Here is a 13,120-nt window from a genome sequence, read left to right as displayed (position 1 = left end):
AATTTTTACTTAATTATCCGACTGATCATTACAATTAGCCCCCTAAACAATGTCCCCCTGGCCGTTTACCTCACCCCCACAAACCGCATAAAAGTAACTTTCACGGCTTTTTTGTTTTAGACACATTTGTTACACCTAAAGAGAAATACCCTGTATAGGCATACACTTTGAAAATCTCTCGATGCACTATTGAATTGGCGCATCCGTTGCACCCTTCATCGGCATCCTTAGTTCATTGTAATGCGACCAGAAATTGAGGGAGAGGGGAGACAAAGGCGGCTAGCTTTAGGTCTACCCACTAATCCTTCCAACGAGAGCTCACCGTTCTGACGTCACCGCCCGCTCTCGTCTCCTCCTTCCCCTGACTTTCTGCCCGCACAGTCTCTGACAAAGTGAGAGCCGCAAAGAGGAGCCTCGGTAGTCTTCTTACCTTCGACAATGCTTTGGCATCTCATGCACCTCGATCCAGCACGCGCAGCCATAGCATGGCGGAAGGCATGGAGACCGCGCTGAAGGAATTATAGCTGTGACTAGAGCCACTAAATGAGCTACGCATAGAGTATCGACACTTTGTTTCCCGTTATTATTATGACTGCCGCCATCTTGGTGCTTAATGCAGAGCAGACGCAACTGCCGATCGTCATGATTCAAAAGTGAGACTTCCTCAGCGTTAGATTCAATGTTAGGTAGCTCATGTAACATTGCTTTGCTCTATCGAGAACTGTTTTGAAAATGTCTGGAGGACGGAAAAGCGTTTTCGGTGGTTTCAGATAAACCTTTAGATAACTGGCAACCATACTTTTAAGCCCCAAGATGGGTTTGTGTCCTCACTCTGAAGCGAAGGTTATTTAGTGGCTCTAGGTGTGATCTCTTGTTATCCTTTAATTTTATGATTATTATCTTTTGATAAGAAGATTATGGCTTTACCAAATTCAATTGGTTGACGGAAAACATCCTAGAGCAACCGCGCGGGATGCTGGAATAAACGTGCAAGGGATTGAATGTTCAGCTTCTTGCTTATCCTTACCTGGTACTTCCTGATAGAGAAACAAAGGGGAAGACAAAATGAGCTACAATTCATTAAATCTTTATTGATTGCACCGTTTAAGCACCGACCGTCCCAAGCGAGACACGTTTTCACACGCGGCGAAACAATGCCTTTTGCGACGTACTTTTTTATCATTCCTTCTTGCGGCACTGAGAACAGCCGCATTGAAAGAGAATGAGTACTATCCATGTAGTAAAAGAAAAAGGGGAAAAAATACGTTGCCTTTTGATTCTGCGCGCCCAGGCGACACGAAAAGCAAGCCCTAATCCCGTGTAAGTAATTAAGCCCGACAATAGCGAGGGGATTTGACAGCGGAGCTTGCAGCCTGTTTTGCCGGAGATAAACGCAGATTATCCCCCCTTCCCCTCCCATCCGGCGCTGGGCTCCTATACAACGCGCTGTGTCGCCAAGTATTGTACTAATACCGAGCAACACAAAGTAGTCAGGCATCGCTGCTGCACACCAGCTACGACCTTTTCAGGCGGTCGGCTCGTCTTATCTTCCTACGCGTCCGTTTTAGTTTCCTTTTTTTTACTTATTTTAGCCAACAAAATAAAGGTGCTTGGAGGAGTTTCTCAGAGAAAACTAAACAAACAAAAAGTTAAATAAAGCCTTTGTTTTAAGACAAAGTTCTCCACTTGTTTTTTTAATTTAGTTTTCTCTTCCTTTGTTAGCTACTTCTCTTACGAAACGGGAGTCGAGATTGGATTAGAAAATTGCGAAAGGAGATGAAATGGGATTTTCGAGTGCAGCTTTTACATACGTGGTGTTTTTGCCTGTTTTTTGATAAAACCAAAACAACTAAACTTTTCTTTTCCTATCTATACTGCTTTACTCGCACGTGCCTGTAAAGTAGCGTATGAGGATAGGATTGTCCTGCTTTAATCTCGAAGAGAGGTGTACTTCTTTCACTTTCTTTCCTTTTTTTTGTGTGTATGTGTGTTTTTTTCGTTTACTTTCCGTATACTAATACGGATTGGAAAACGTACTTTCAACCCGACGGAGAATAAAACTTTGTTAAAATTTAGAGTCCTCTCCGTTTTATCAGGACCGGCGCCCAAAAAGTGTAAGCCTTTCCTCCTATTTACAACGAGGGCCCCAGATACGCTGCCGAAAATCCAAAGCAAGGAGACCGTAATCTCGAGCTACTAAGAAAAACAAACTGGGTCCACTCTATATATCGGACTTGGGGATTTAAACGACCGGCTGGTCCGAAAAAACGCAAGCTCGGCTGGATTAAAGACGGAACGGAAGCCAAAGAGCGGAATCTAGTTGCTTGGTTTTACGCACATGGGATTCTCGTTCACAGTGTTTGCAGCTGTAGGTATAATCTTAGTTTATTGTACGGAAAGAACGGAATAAGGTTCGCGTGGGTTGTTGACTCCTGAAACTTACGTTGAAAGGTCGCTCCCTTGAAGAAACTTTGTGGCTCTTTAAACCTCTTTTCTTTTATGAAAAAAAAAATAAACCTGTTGTCAGTTTCACAATTCAAGGTATTCTTAACTTTCTTAAATTAACGAGAAGATCGATGACCTTTGACACACTAGCGCAAACTAAAAGAAAAAGCGTTTAATTTTACTTTGGCCAACCAAAAACAAAAATATATTAAAAGCCAGATGAGAGCGATGTGTTCATTATGTAAATACTTGTTTTCTTCACTTTGTTCATTTGTATACATTTTGGACCAACCGCCTATATTGATGTACTCATTTGCTGTACAATTTACAAGTATTAAAGGGATCGATGGCCGATTCTGTTGAAGCGGCCATGAAACGCTTTTTCAATTTCTTGTTTTTTAGCTTTAATCCTCAACTCAAAATTGAAATGAGAAATCATGTGATCGTGAAGTGGCTTGTAATGCACACGCTTTTGTCGTGCTTAGCACACTGTGGAACTTGTGATTCGCAAGTGACAATAAGTGCCGACACGGCACTCATTGGCCACGAACTCGGGTCTAAATGTTCGTCGATGGACTGATTGTTGCCGCACGCCTACGTCCGAGTGACGCAGTGCTCGCGTCCAATCCGTGAACCTCATCCGGCTGACGTTTTTTAGTGCTTTGGGTACCGCGGATGTATCACAGTGAAAAGGCGGAGAGCTTTGCAAATGAAGGAGGTACACCCGCCGGCAATATGAAGGTGAACACCTTACTTGGTTTCTTGCCTGTTTTACGACTCCCTAAAGCTATATTAACTCTCAACGTCTCAAATGGTACGTGGCTTGGGGGTCTAACGTTTGCGTTCTAGCCCTCTTCTGGAACAGAGCTTGTTCCTAAACTTGCAGGAGCGTCAAAAACAAGAAGAGGGCTGTTCACCTTCATATCGCTCACAGGTGTACGAAATAATAGACTATATTATCATATTTGCGTAACAAAAAGCAGGCTTTTGACTTTCTACTATCTTTCTTTTAGCCCACCAAGCGACATCCAATTAGTAAAATCTTAACCTAAAATATTTTAACCTAGCCCAAAAATCATTCCATGGCCCCTTTAACGCACCACAGCAAGCAGCACGTGGAGCAAAAGCTCGCACTGCATAACCCAGTTATCCTGAGTTCAAAACCCAACTATGCCCGTTTCAATTCAGATGATCATCATACCAAGGTATTTGATCATGCTGTCGTGCCGTCGCGCGTCACTATAGCGGGATGCACTTTAAAGACCCCTGGCTAGCAGTGGTACGCGCACTGGCTAAATTCCTGACCTGTAGCGGAGATACCAGCCGCCCATTGAGGCCGACGAACTTGCCGCTCTCTAATCATACGCAATGCATTTATTGATCTAAACTTTCTTAACATGACGTGGAAATATACAAACCGTCTTAAAGGGGCCCTGTAATTATATTTAAGCGTCTACCTTTTTTGCGGTTTCCACGTCCCTCGGGATTCGGGTAAGCCAGCGGGCACGGAGCGTGTAACTAAATATCAGTGCGTAATATTTTAACCGGACGACGCGGAAACCTCCTCCGCCTACGGGGGCGACCCACGGTGTTGAAAGCGCGCGTTATGTCACGTCTTAGGTCCCGGGCTAACTACTAGTCAGAGCCGCTAAAAGCTTCTTTTTTGTCGAAATACAAAATATGAGTGGCGCGAACCGTTTAAATTTTTTATAAAAGTATTTTTCGTTCAGTATTCTAGATCAGAAAAAACGGACAAAATGCAGTTTATAAAGTACAGAAACAAGGAATGAAACGCCGACATACCCGCCACCAAGCGGTGGAAAAGGCGGCGCATACTAAAAAGGTGTAGTGGGATCAGGCGCCAACGAGCGGCGAGCGTAGAAAGGTCCCGGATGTACGCGGCGGCGCTGTGGTTGTATGGACTGGAGGATCTGACCGGTTCCGAGCGTTCCTAAAGCCTTCGATGAGCAGCTTTGGCTTGCGATTTGTTCTTTTGGTGGTATGGCAGCGCGAAGTGGCTCCCGTTCTGAACTGGTCTTTACCCCGTGCTTGCTGCCGTTTGTGGCCAACGAGGTGTCATGCCGAATTAGTGTTCAATCAAGCAGCAAATACAATGCGAGCCGCCCTGGCTTCCCGCTTCATACAGCCTAGCCAGAACATGCTTTAGTGGCGCCCTCTTGAGCCGTCGACACGGAGTGCGGTAGCCGTGACCGCTCGCTGAGCTCACTACCCCTCCCCTAGTTCACGGCCACTCAAGCAACCAAGGACGTCAAGAAGGAGGTTGGTTTTCGCTTGTTCTTGTAATTTTAATTTACCTATAACTTTTAAAATACAGCGAAATTCGAGAAAAGAAAAATCTCATTAAGTTAATACATTCAGTGCGCTCAGGTTCGGTGTACATCAAAAACCAGTAAAAAAGTCCTTGCAGGGCCCCTTTAAGGCTGGTTCAAACATCGGCGTTGGTTGCGTTTGCATGCAACCGAAATGACCGTATATAAAGACAAACTCACCGGGACAACTTTTCGCCGTGTACAGAGCACGGCAAGCGATGCCAGGGGTAGCTTCGCGAAGCAATAACCCATGAGTCACGGGTGTTGCGGTGTGTTGGTCGTTACGGTTCGTTTCGGTTGCATGCGGACGCAACCGTTGCAAACGTGCGAACCAGCCTTTTAGACATACTGATACTAATGACAGCTGAAGAAGCAGCGAAAATCCAGCTTCAAAGTGAAGTTTCATGGGGTGAACTTGCGCCAAACAAAATGAAGAACGAGCGTCGAAACAGCGGAAATGTGGGCGGCGAATCGGCGGCGTAACAGCAAGCGAAAGCGAGACTGACTCGACAAGGTGACGTGCAGCTCCTTATCTAGTGTGAGTCGGTCTCGAAAATTTGACCTAGATGGTACGAGCGTCGAGCGTTCGGGTGAAAATGAACACGCACTTCGGAGAACAAGCAAGTAGGACGAAATGATAAAAGTTACGTCCCGAGTAAAAATAAACACGAATCTTTTAAAAGTTCGTGACTGCGAGCTTTGCAAGCTCTGCCCCATTCGCAGCAATATGACTGAGGTCTGGTTCGTTCACCCTTAAAGGGGCCGTGCAGCGATATTCAGTTGGAATGTTTTTTCACTTTACACGAACTTACTGGCACTAATGGGACTTAAGGATACTCGCACGCAGTTATACGTCACTCCGTGTCGTATAGCAGCAACTACGTGACGTATAATACCAACTTTGTGGCGCGCGATTTAAAACGGACGAAATAGCCGCAAACTAAAATCGGTCTAGCGCAATAAATATTGCTTTTAAAAATTTTGTTCTTGGCGGAAAAATTGTTTTGTGACATGCTTGTCCCGATTACGTTGTTTAGAAATACGTTTTATTTTTTTGCAGTTACCCTTTAAAGAGAAAGGTAAACGTCTGTATTTTTTTTCTCTTTTTTTGTGGTTTATACAAAACAGAATTTAAGCCTTCAACGCAGATTGAAAAAAAAAAATTAAATAAATCAAAGTTGTGTGATATAAATCAAAGTTGTTTAATATTAATCAGATTTATTTAAATAAAATCAGATGTACATGATTTAAATAAGTTTTATTTTATTTAAATCAAATTTTATATAAGTCACTAGAGCTAGAAAATTGTGATTCTTTACCGATTCCTCAGTATCGAAGATATATTGATAAATTCGTCTGATAACTGAAAACAATTCGGAAGAAAGAATTACTGCAAATATAGAGTACTGCTTAATTTTTAAAAAATAAATTCAGCCTTTCCACTCTGGTGAAGAAGGAAGACCAGCGGAGCTGTACAGTGGAAAGTAATGGCCGACCGCAAGTCGGCAAGCCAAAGTGGAAATGCTGCCGCCATCTATGAGTGACGGCGGCAACCAGATACGTGGCTTCCCACCGTCGCTCATAGATGGCGGTAGGTGTCTAGAGTTCGGTGTCTTCATTTCTTTGCGGGGTAAATGATCCTGGGGAAACTAGCCCTTAACAGCTCCGCTGTAAAAACTTTCAGCCTTTCGACTCTGGTGAAGAAGGAAGACCAGCGAAGCTGTACTAAGCTGGGAATTAAGTAATGGCCAGCCGCAAGTCGGCAAGCCAGGGTGGAAAGGCTGGAAAGTTTGACGTCATCTATAAATGACGGCGGAAACCAGACAACCGGCAAGCCGGTTGTCTGGTTGCCGTCGTCGCTTATAGATGGTGGTAGCTGTCCAGTGTTTTGTGTCATCATTTGTTTGCTGGCGGACGCGATCCTGGGGAAACTAGCCCTGAACAGCTCCGCTGTAAGAAAAGTATTAGTGTAATCTCCGCCACAGTAGAACAAAAACAGTGATTTTTTTTAGTTAGATAAAAAGTAAATTTGATTTATCTTTTTGGCGTTCTGACTTGATCGCAATAGGGCATGCCTCTTATAGTTTTAGTTTTTCTTTGCGTTTTGATTCTGTTGCTGTAAGATGCTAATTAGCTGACGAGCGAATTGAAAGGTAAAAACAAGCTCAGCTTTCCGATTTGCTCGAAACAACGCTTCCTTTTCCTCGTGTCCAGCCTGACATAAATTTTTCTTTCTTACTGATCTTTCCATTTATATAAAAAATAAATGCATGTCCAGAACGTCAAGGCATAGACAAATGGTACATACAAAAAAAATATTTTCTGGAGCCTTTTTTTTTTCTGGGGGGGGGGGGGGGGGGGGGGGGGGGGGAGGGGAGAGAGAGAGAGAAGTTTAGTTAAAATCATCAGTGTAAATTTATATCGCGATTTAAACCATATTCATTTTTATTATCCTCCGTGCTTCAACGAGGTTTAATTATATGGACCGACCCAAAGAAACACAAATCTAAGAATTTGCACCGGTCTATTTCTCTCTTACGGTTATTTGGTCAAGCAGTCGGTAAACTCGCATGAGCCACTCGCCGGTTTCGCCCACTCTCTTTCCCCCTTTCCAATCGTCTACCATGAAGTGCTAGTAACTCGCTGAGAAAGAGGATTCGGCTCTTCAGTGTGTGTGTGTGTGTGTGTTTTTTTATTATTTATTTGTTGTCCTTATACCAGAACAAACGCAAACTGAAGTACCTCGTTTCAACGCTATTTTCCTTTTGACGTCGGAAATATGATACTCCTGCGTTGCCTTTTTTTTTTACTAATTTTTATTTATTAAACGTTACTTACAAACAGGAATGGACTAGGCAGAGTAAAGGAAGAAACTGCGGGCTCGGAGGGGTGAGAGTTGTTAAGCGACCGGGAGGGGGTGCCTCTCGAAGCATGTCGATTGGAAAGGACTTAGGGAAATGGAGTGTTCTTTTGCTGGCAAAGTAAAGTCTGCGCCGCAAGAGATACGCGAGGCGGGTTCGGAATACGCGCTGCTTGGCTCTTCGCTTACGCGAGGGTAAAAAAGAGGAGGATGAGGAGGGGGCCGGGGAGGGGAAATCTTTTAATAATAATCGGAAGTCGAGAGGACTGGCTGGCTGCTCTCGCGGAACTCGGCGGAGACGGCAGCCGCTGGTCGCGCTTCGGCGCCCCGGCAGGTTTTTAAAAGAGTTGAGTAATGCAATTCTCCAGATTCGAATGAGTTATTTAAATAAGCCGCTGCCGCTATCGAAGGCAGAGTGGAGAGGGGGGGGCGAAGGAATTGGAGTACGCAGACGCGTGCGAAAGCGACGGGACGCGCCGATTTGAAATAATACGTCTCGAGAAGAGAAGATATGCAGTCGGACGAAATGGGTCTCCTGTTTCCAGTGTGCGTGTTTGTGTGTGCGTGTGTGTGTGTCTCGGGGGGAGAGGGGGTCTTATTTTATTTGTTCGTGAGACGTCTCACTCTTTCTTTTTTCTTTGTCTACGCGCTCGTGTTTGTTGTGAGTTGTATTTATCCCGCGCTGACGTCGGATGCTATTATGTTTGAATGCCACTCGCTTCTTGAGGCGGAAGAGAGAAGCAAGAAAGGCGTTCGTCATCTCCGAACTCGAAATCTAATCTGCACCCTAGCGAGAGTCTACGAAGGGGAAGGGGGAGAGTTGTCTAGCGCACACCAGAGGTCGGCATTTCAGGTCGCCCTCACTCACCCTCACCCTTACAGCTACACTCACCATCAGCCCCTCACTCACCTTCACCCTCACAGATACACTCACTTCTAGCCCTTCACTCACGCTCATCCTCACAGTCAGGCTCCACCTTCAGCACTTCACTCACCCTCACTGAGCCTCACGCCCCGTACGCACTCACCGCCTTCACGGCCCTTACTCCCCTCATGCACTCACTGCCGTCATGCCCCTCACGCACTCACCGCCCTCACGCCTCTCACGCACTCATGGCCCTCACGCCCTTCACGCACTCACCGCTTTCACGCACTCAAAACCCCTCACGCACTCATGCTCCTCACAGCCCTCACAGCTCTCGAAGCCCTCACTCACTTTCACGCTCATGAATTTTCCTGGTTCAGAAACTCACTCACCCTCACCTCACCTGTGAAGACGAGGGCGTCTTAAGGTTAGTGAGGGCCCTTATGGGTGAGGTTGGCCGAGATATGGCGCACACCAGCTCGGAGCACGTGGAGTGAAAGCTCGCGCTACAGAACCCACGATCCTGAGTTCGATCCCCCCCGTTGCCCGTTTCGATCTGCATCGGCATTGCACCGGCGTGCGGTCGTGTATCACTACTGCCTGGTGTACGTTAAAGACCCCCAGACTAGCTGTCACACTGCAGTGGCTAAATTGCTCATCTACAGCTGAGAGACGAGTCGCTCATTAAAGGCGGACTAAGTTCAAGTCTGTATAAACATACCCACGGGCCACAACCAACGTTTTCACCTCTACGGAGGGGAACGGGAAGTGGGGAAGTCTGCAACCCTACAGACTTCAATTGGCTGTCAAAGCATAATCCTCCTTATGAGACATAAAATTTAAATTTTGTTTTCACGTACAAGTTAATTCGATAGCGAATGTCTAAAGACAGCGATATGTCTGTGTTTTTAGGTTTGAACAACACTGGTGACGCTGTAGATGAGAAATTTAGCCGGTGCAGTGACCGATAGATCGGGGTCTTGAACGTGCAGTCCGCATGATAAATTACACGACAATACCCCGATACAATGACAATTCAGATTGAAACAGGCAGGGGCAAAAATCGCCTTCCTACGTTGTAGGTAGGAAGATGATTATAAGGAAGGGGCAGTCGCGGATTTATTCTGTAGAAAAGAGTGCTTTCGATGTCGTATCTTTAAAATATGATGCAATCTATATATTAAGCTTGTGTAACTGTAAGTAAGTCGTACACCACAGTTGAAAACCATCCTTCTTATTTAGTTGTAAATTTCATCCGTCGTTAACCACGGCATAGCGGCAGTTTGAGCATACATTCCTGTGGACCACTCGCGTTACTTTCTATATTGCAACTTTGCGTTCGATTAGCATCGCTTTGTCCTGTTCACGCAATACGTTAGCGGGTGCCTTGAGCGTAAAGTACATTACAGAAAAATAGTGCCTTAGGTATGAACCTTGACAGACGAGAAATGTTCTGGGTAATGCTCTTCGAATATTATTTTCCGTTTTAAACAAAAGAGAATAAATATCGTGAAAAAAAAAATTTTTCAATGGGAGGGTTTTATGAGTTTTAACCGCTGAATAGAATCAGGCCGCCACAAATAGGAGGGCGTCGAAGATACCGTAAACAATTCCGTAACCGTAGTCTAAACAAATCTGACGGATTTACTTTCTCGCAAATCACTTGCGCGAGCCACTCGATGCAAGCTACGGGTGGAGTTCGTCCAATGATGAGGCTGAAAATATTTTAACACGCAAACACAACAAAAAAAAACAGTCTGCGCTGTTAATCCGAGGTCGCACAGCTCATACCCCCCCCCCCCCCCCCCAATCATACGCAAGATAGTCTGCAAACAAGAGTCACTGTAATGCCCATAGTTCGAATGCCGCGTGCCCAAGTTACCTCCTTGCACTCATTGCCATACGGCCTTCGAAGGCACGGACCTCGCGCTGGCTCGCGTTCGAATCTGTCTTTTGTGCGATGTATAAGCAGTGTAACCCAGGCTTAACACAAAAACTTGGCGTATCATATGTTGCTGTTTCTTTTTTTGTAGGTCTAAAAATAATTGAAATCTCATCACTCGCTGAAATCGTTCTATAGAGTGCAGCGATTGGCTTTAGCAAGCGCTCTGCGCGAAAGAAAACAAGTCATATTTTTTTAATGGCAAAACTTGCTAACAAAAAACAATTTTTCTAGTTGTTGTTGTTGTTGCTGTTGTTGTTGTTTTGATAAGTCTGAATTGTGTAAACGCACCCGTATAGCGTAACAAATAGTCTGAACGTTGGCAGCTAAGATAATCGGCAACGAGTGTGTCTCTTTCTTACATCTTCCGGTCGTCCCCAGTACCGCCCCCACATGATGCCCAATTCACATGTAGCAATTTTCCTTGCGATTTGGAAGCTGCAACTTCGGGCACCGCCGCTTCTGCTCTGCCTTTCATGTCACACGTGCGACGTCGCAACTCCAAAATCGCACCTTGTGAATCACATGAAGCCCGGATTCACAAGGTGCGATTTTAGTTGAGATCTCGCAGTTGCGGCTTCGCTCGTGCGTCAAGAAGAGCGTGATGAAAGGTGCGGTGTTCAACGTCTAGCTGCGAAATCGCAAGAAAAATCGCACCATGTGAATTAGGCTTCATGAGTCGGTTAGTTCTCCAAACGCGACGGCAATAATTCTGTTCGTCGCCGTTATCACCGTCGAACGACTCGATCCTTGGTCGAGTCGTGTATCGAGAGAGCCATCACTCCCCCGATACCCGACAAAACTACGAATGCCAAAGTCCCTCGAGTCGCCGTAAGGAAGGACAAAGGAGCTGACACACAAAACGAGCTCGACGAACGCGCCGAGGAAAGACCCGAGATGACGCGAGTGCAAGTTGCCCTGGTCTTGAGTGCCTAGAGTTGAAGAGAGGGAGCAACTCACACCTTGAAAAGCGTCTGCAATTTTATGCCCCGACTGGTCGGAAGTGTGGATGCATTTGTTGCAGGGCGAGGAGTTCTCTGCCCGTATTCCGGCCGTAATACAAAAAAAAAAGAAAACGGAGGATGTTTACTTTGCGAACCAAGTATGGCTCTCGACTGCTATAATTCACACTGTTTCTTAAATAATATCTGCATAAATAGTGTGGTTCCAGACCAGGGGCTGTGTGCTAGTGAATGCGGCTATTGTTTCCGGTGAGTATGATTTTTTTTGTCACGTGACCGTCTTAGAGGGCAAATATTACATAGCGTTCCAGACTATTCCTCTCAGCCTTGCCGGCTGTTTTCTTTATTCCTCGCTCAACGCGATCTTCCCTAGAATTGACCTTAGGTGCCGCTCCGAAAACACACATATGCAGTTCATTTCACATATGTCTCAAGCCTGTTCACCCTCTTTTTACGGACGAAAGCAGACCCTAATAGTCGAAACGTGAACGGACTTACGGAAGCTATTTGCCTGTCTCGGCGTCACCTATTTCGTGCGACATTCGCAACTTTGACGGCCTATGAGGGACGCTCTAGTTCCTATAAAAATGGCTCACGTGACTCCCCAGAGAAATTTTTCTGCTAGATTTAGCAGGGAAATTTCTCCGCTAGATCATGCGGGACATTTTTCCGCTAAATCTAGCGGGGAAATTTTTCCGCTAGGTTTAGCAAGGAAATTTTTTCGCTAGATTTAGCGGGGAAATTTTTCCGCTAGATTTAGTGGGGAAACTTTTCCGCTAGATTTAGCTGGGAAATTTTTCCGCTAAATTTAGCGGGGAAATTTTTCCACTAGATTTAGTGGGGAAACTTTTCAGCTAGATTTAGCAGGGAAATTTACCCATAATGCACCGCGCGGTTACGCCGACGGCGACGCCGCTCAAGCCGGACACGGGCACCTAAGAGCTGCGCTCTAAAAAAAAAAACGCTTCCGCTATCTCCCTCGTCTCCTTATTCTTGTTTCGTGCCAACATAACGCTGTTGTCGAAATAAGGTATACATTCACACCTATTACAACGCACTGCTAGATTACAAGGGGGGGTTGACCTCAATGACAGTGCATGTTGCCTCAGTCTTTTGTTCACGCATCTTCCCGACTCACCCCGCGTACACCCTCCCACAAGACATAGGGATTCTGTACACACACCCCACTTTGCATCCCACGTACTTTGTCGCGTGCCTTTTTTGAGACATATTTATTATATTTCCACATAACTTGCTTAATTTTAGCAATTTATGTGGAAGCGTATTTTACCCCTAAACATGTTCAACCGACTAGCCCAAATTCAAACCCTTCCACTTAAATATACACATGCATTTTGTCCTACACGCCACCCCACCCCTCCCCGTCCCATCCGCACCCCCAAGTCTTGCGTCACAGCGTATGAAAAAAGTATTGACGCAGAGTTTTTTTTTATTATTTATATTTTTAAAGTACGTTGTTTCCATGAGGCCGATCATATGATCAGAAAATCCCTCTTGCAGGGATCTTAGCCGCCGAAAGAGCTACCCGCATCACCAGCAAAAACGCCCGAGGGGTGGCCAGGAGGACCTATTTAGAGAGCCATCAAATGGGACTCGTTTAAGTGAAGAGGCGCAATATAAAAAGAGCGTGGCACTGCTGGCAATATTTTTCTTTTTTTCTGCTCAGTTGGTGACCACGGCGAATTCCGGTCATCA

Source organism: Ixodes scapularis, unplaced genomic scaffold (genome assembly GCF_016920785.2).
Source record: "Ixodes scapularis isolate PalLabHiFi unplaced genomic scaffold, ASM1692078v2 PGA_scaffold7__128_contigs__length_106722199, whole genome shotgun sequence".
Lineage (NCBI taxonomy): Eukaryota > Metazoa > Arthropoda > Arachnida > Ixodida > Ixodidae > Ixodes > Ixodes scapularis.
This window is presented reverse-complemented; position numbering follows the sequence as displayed.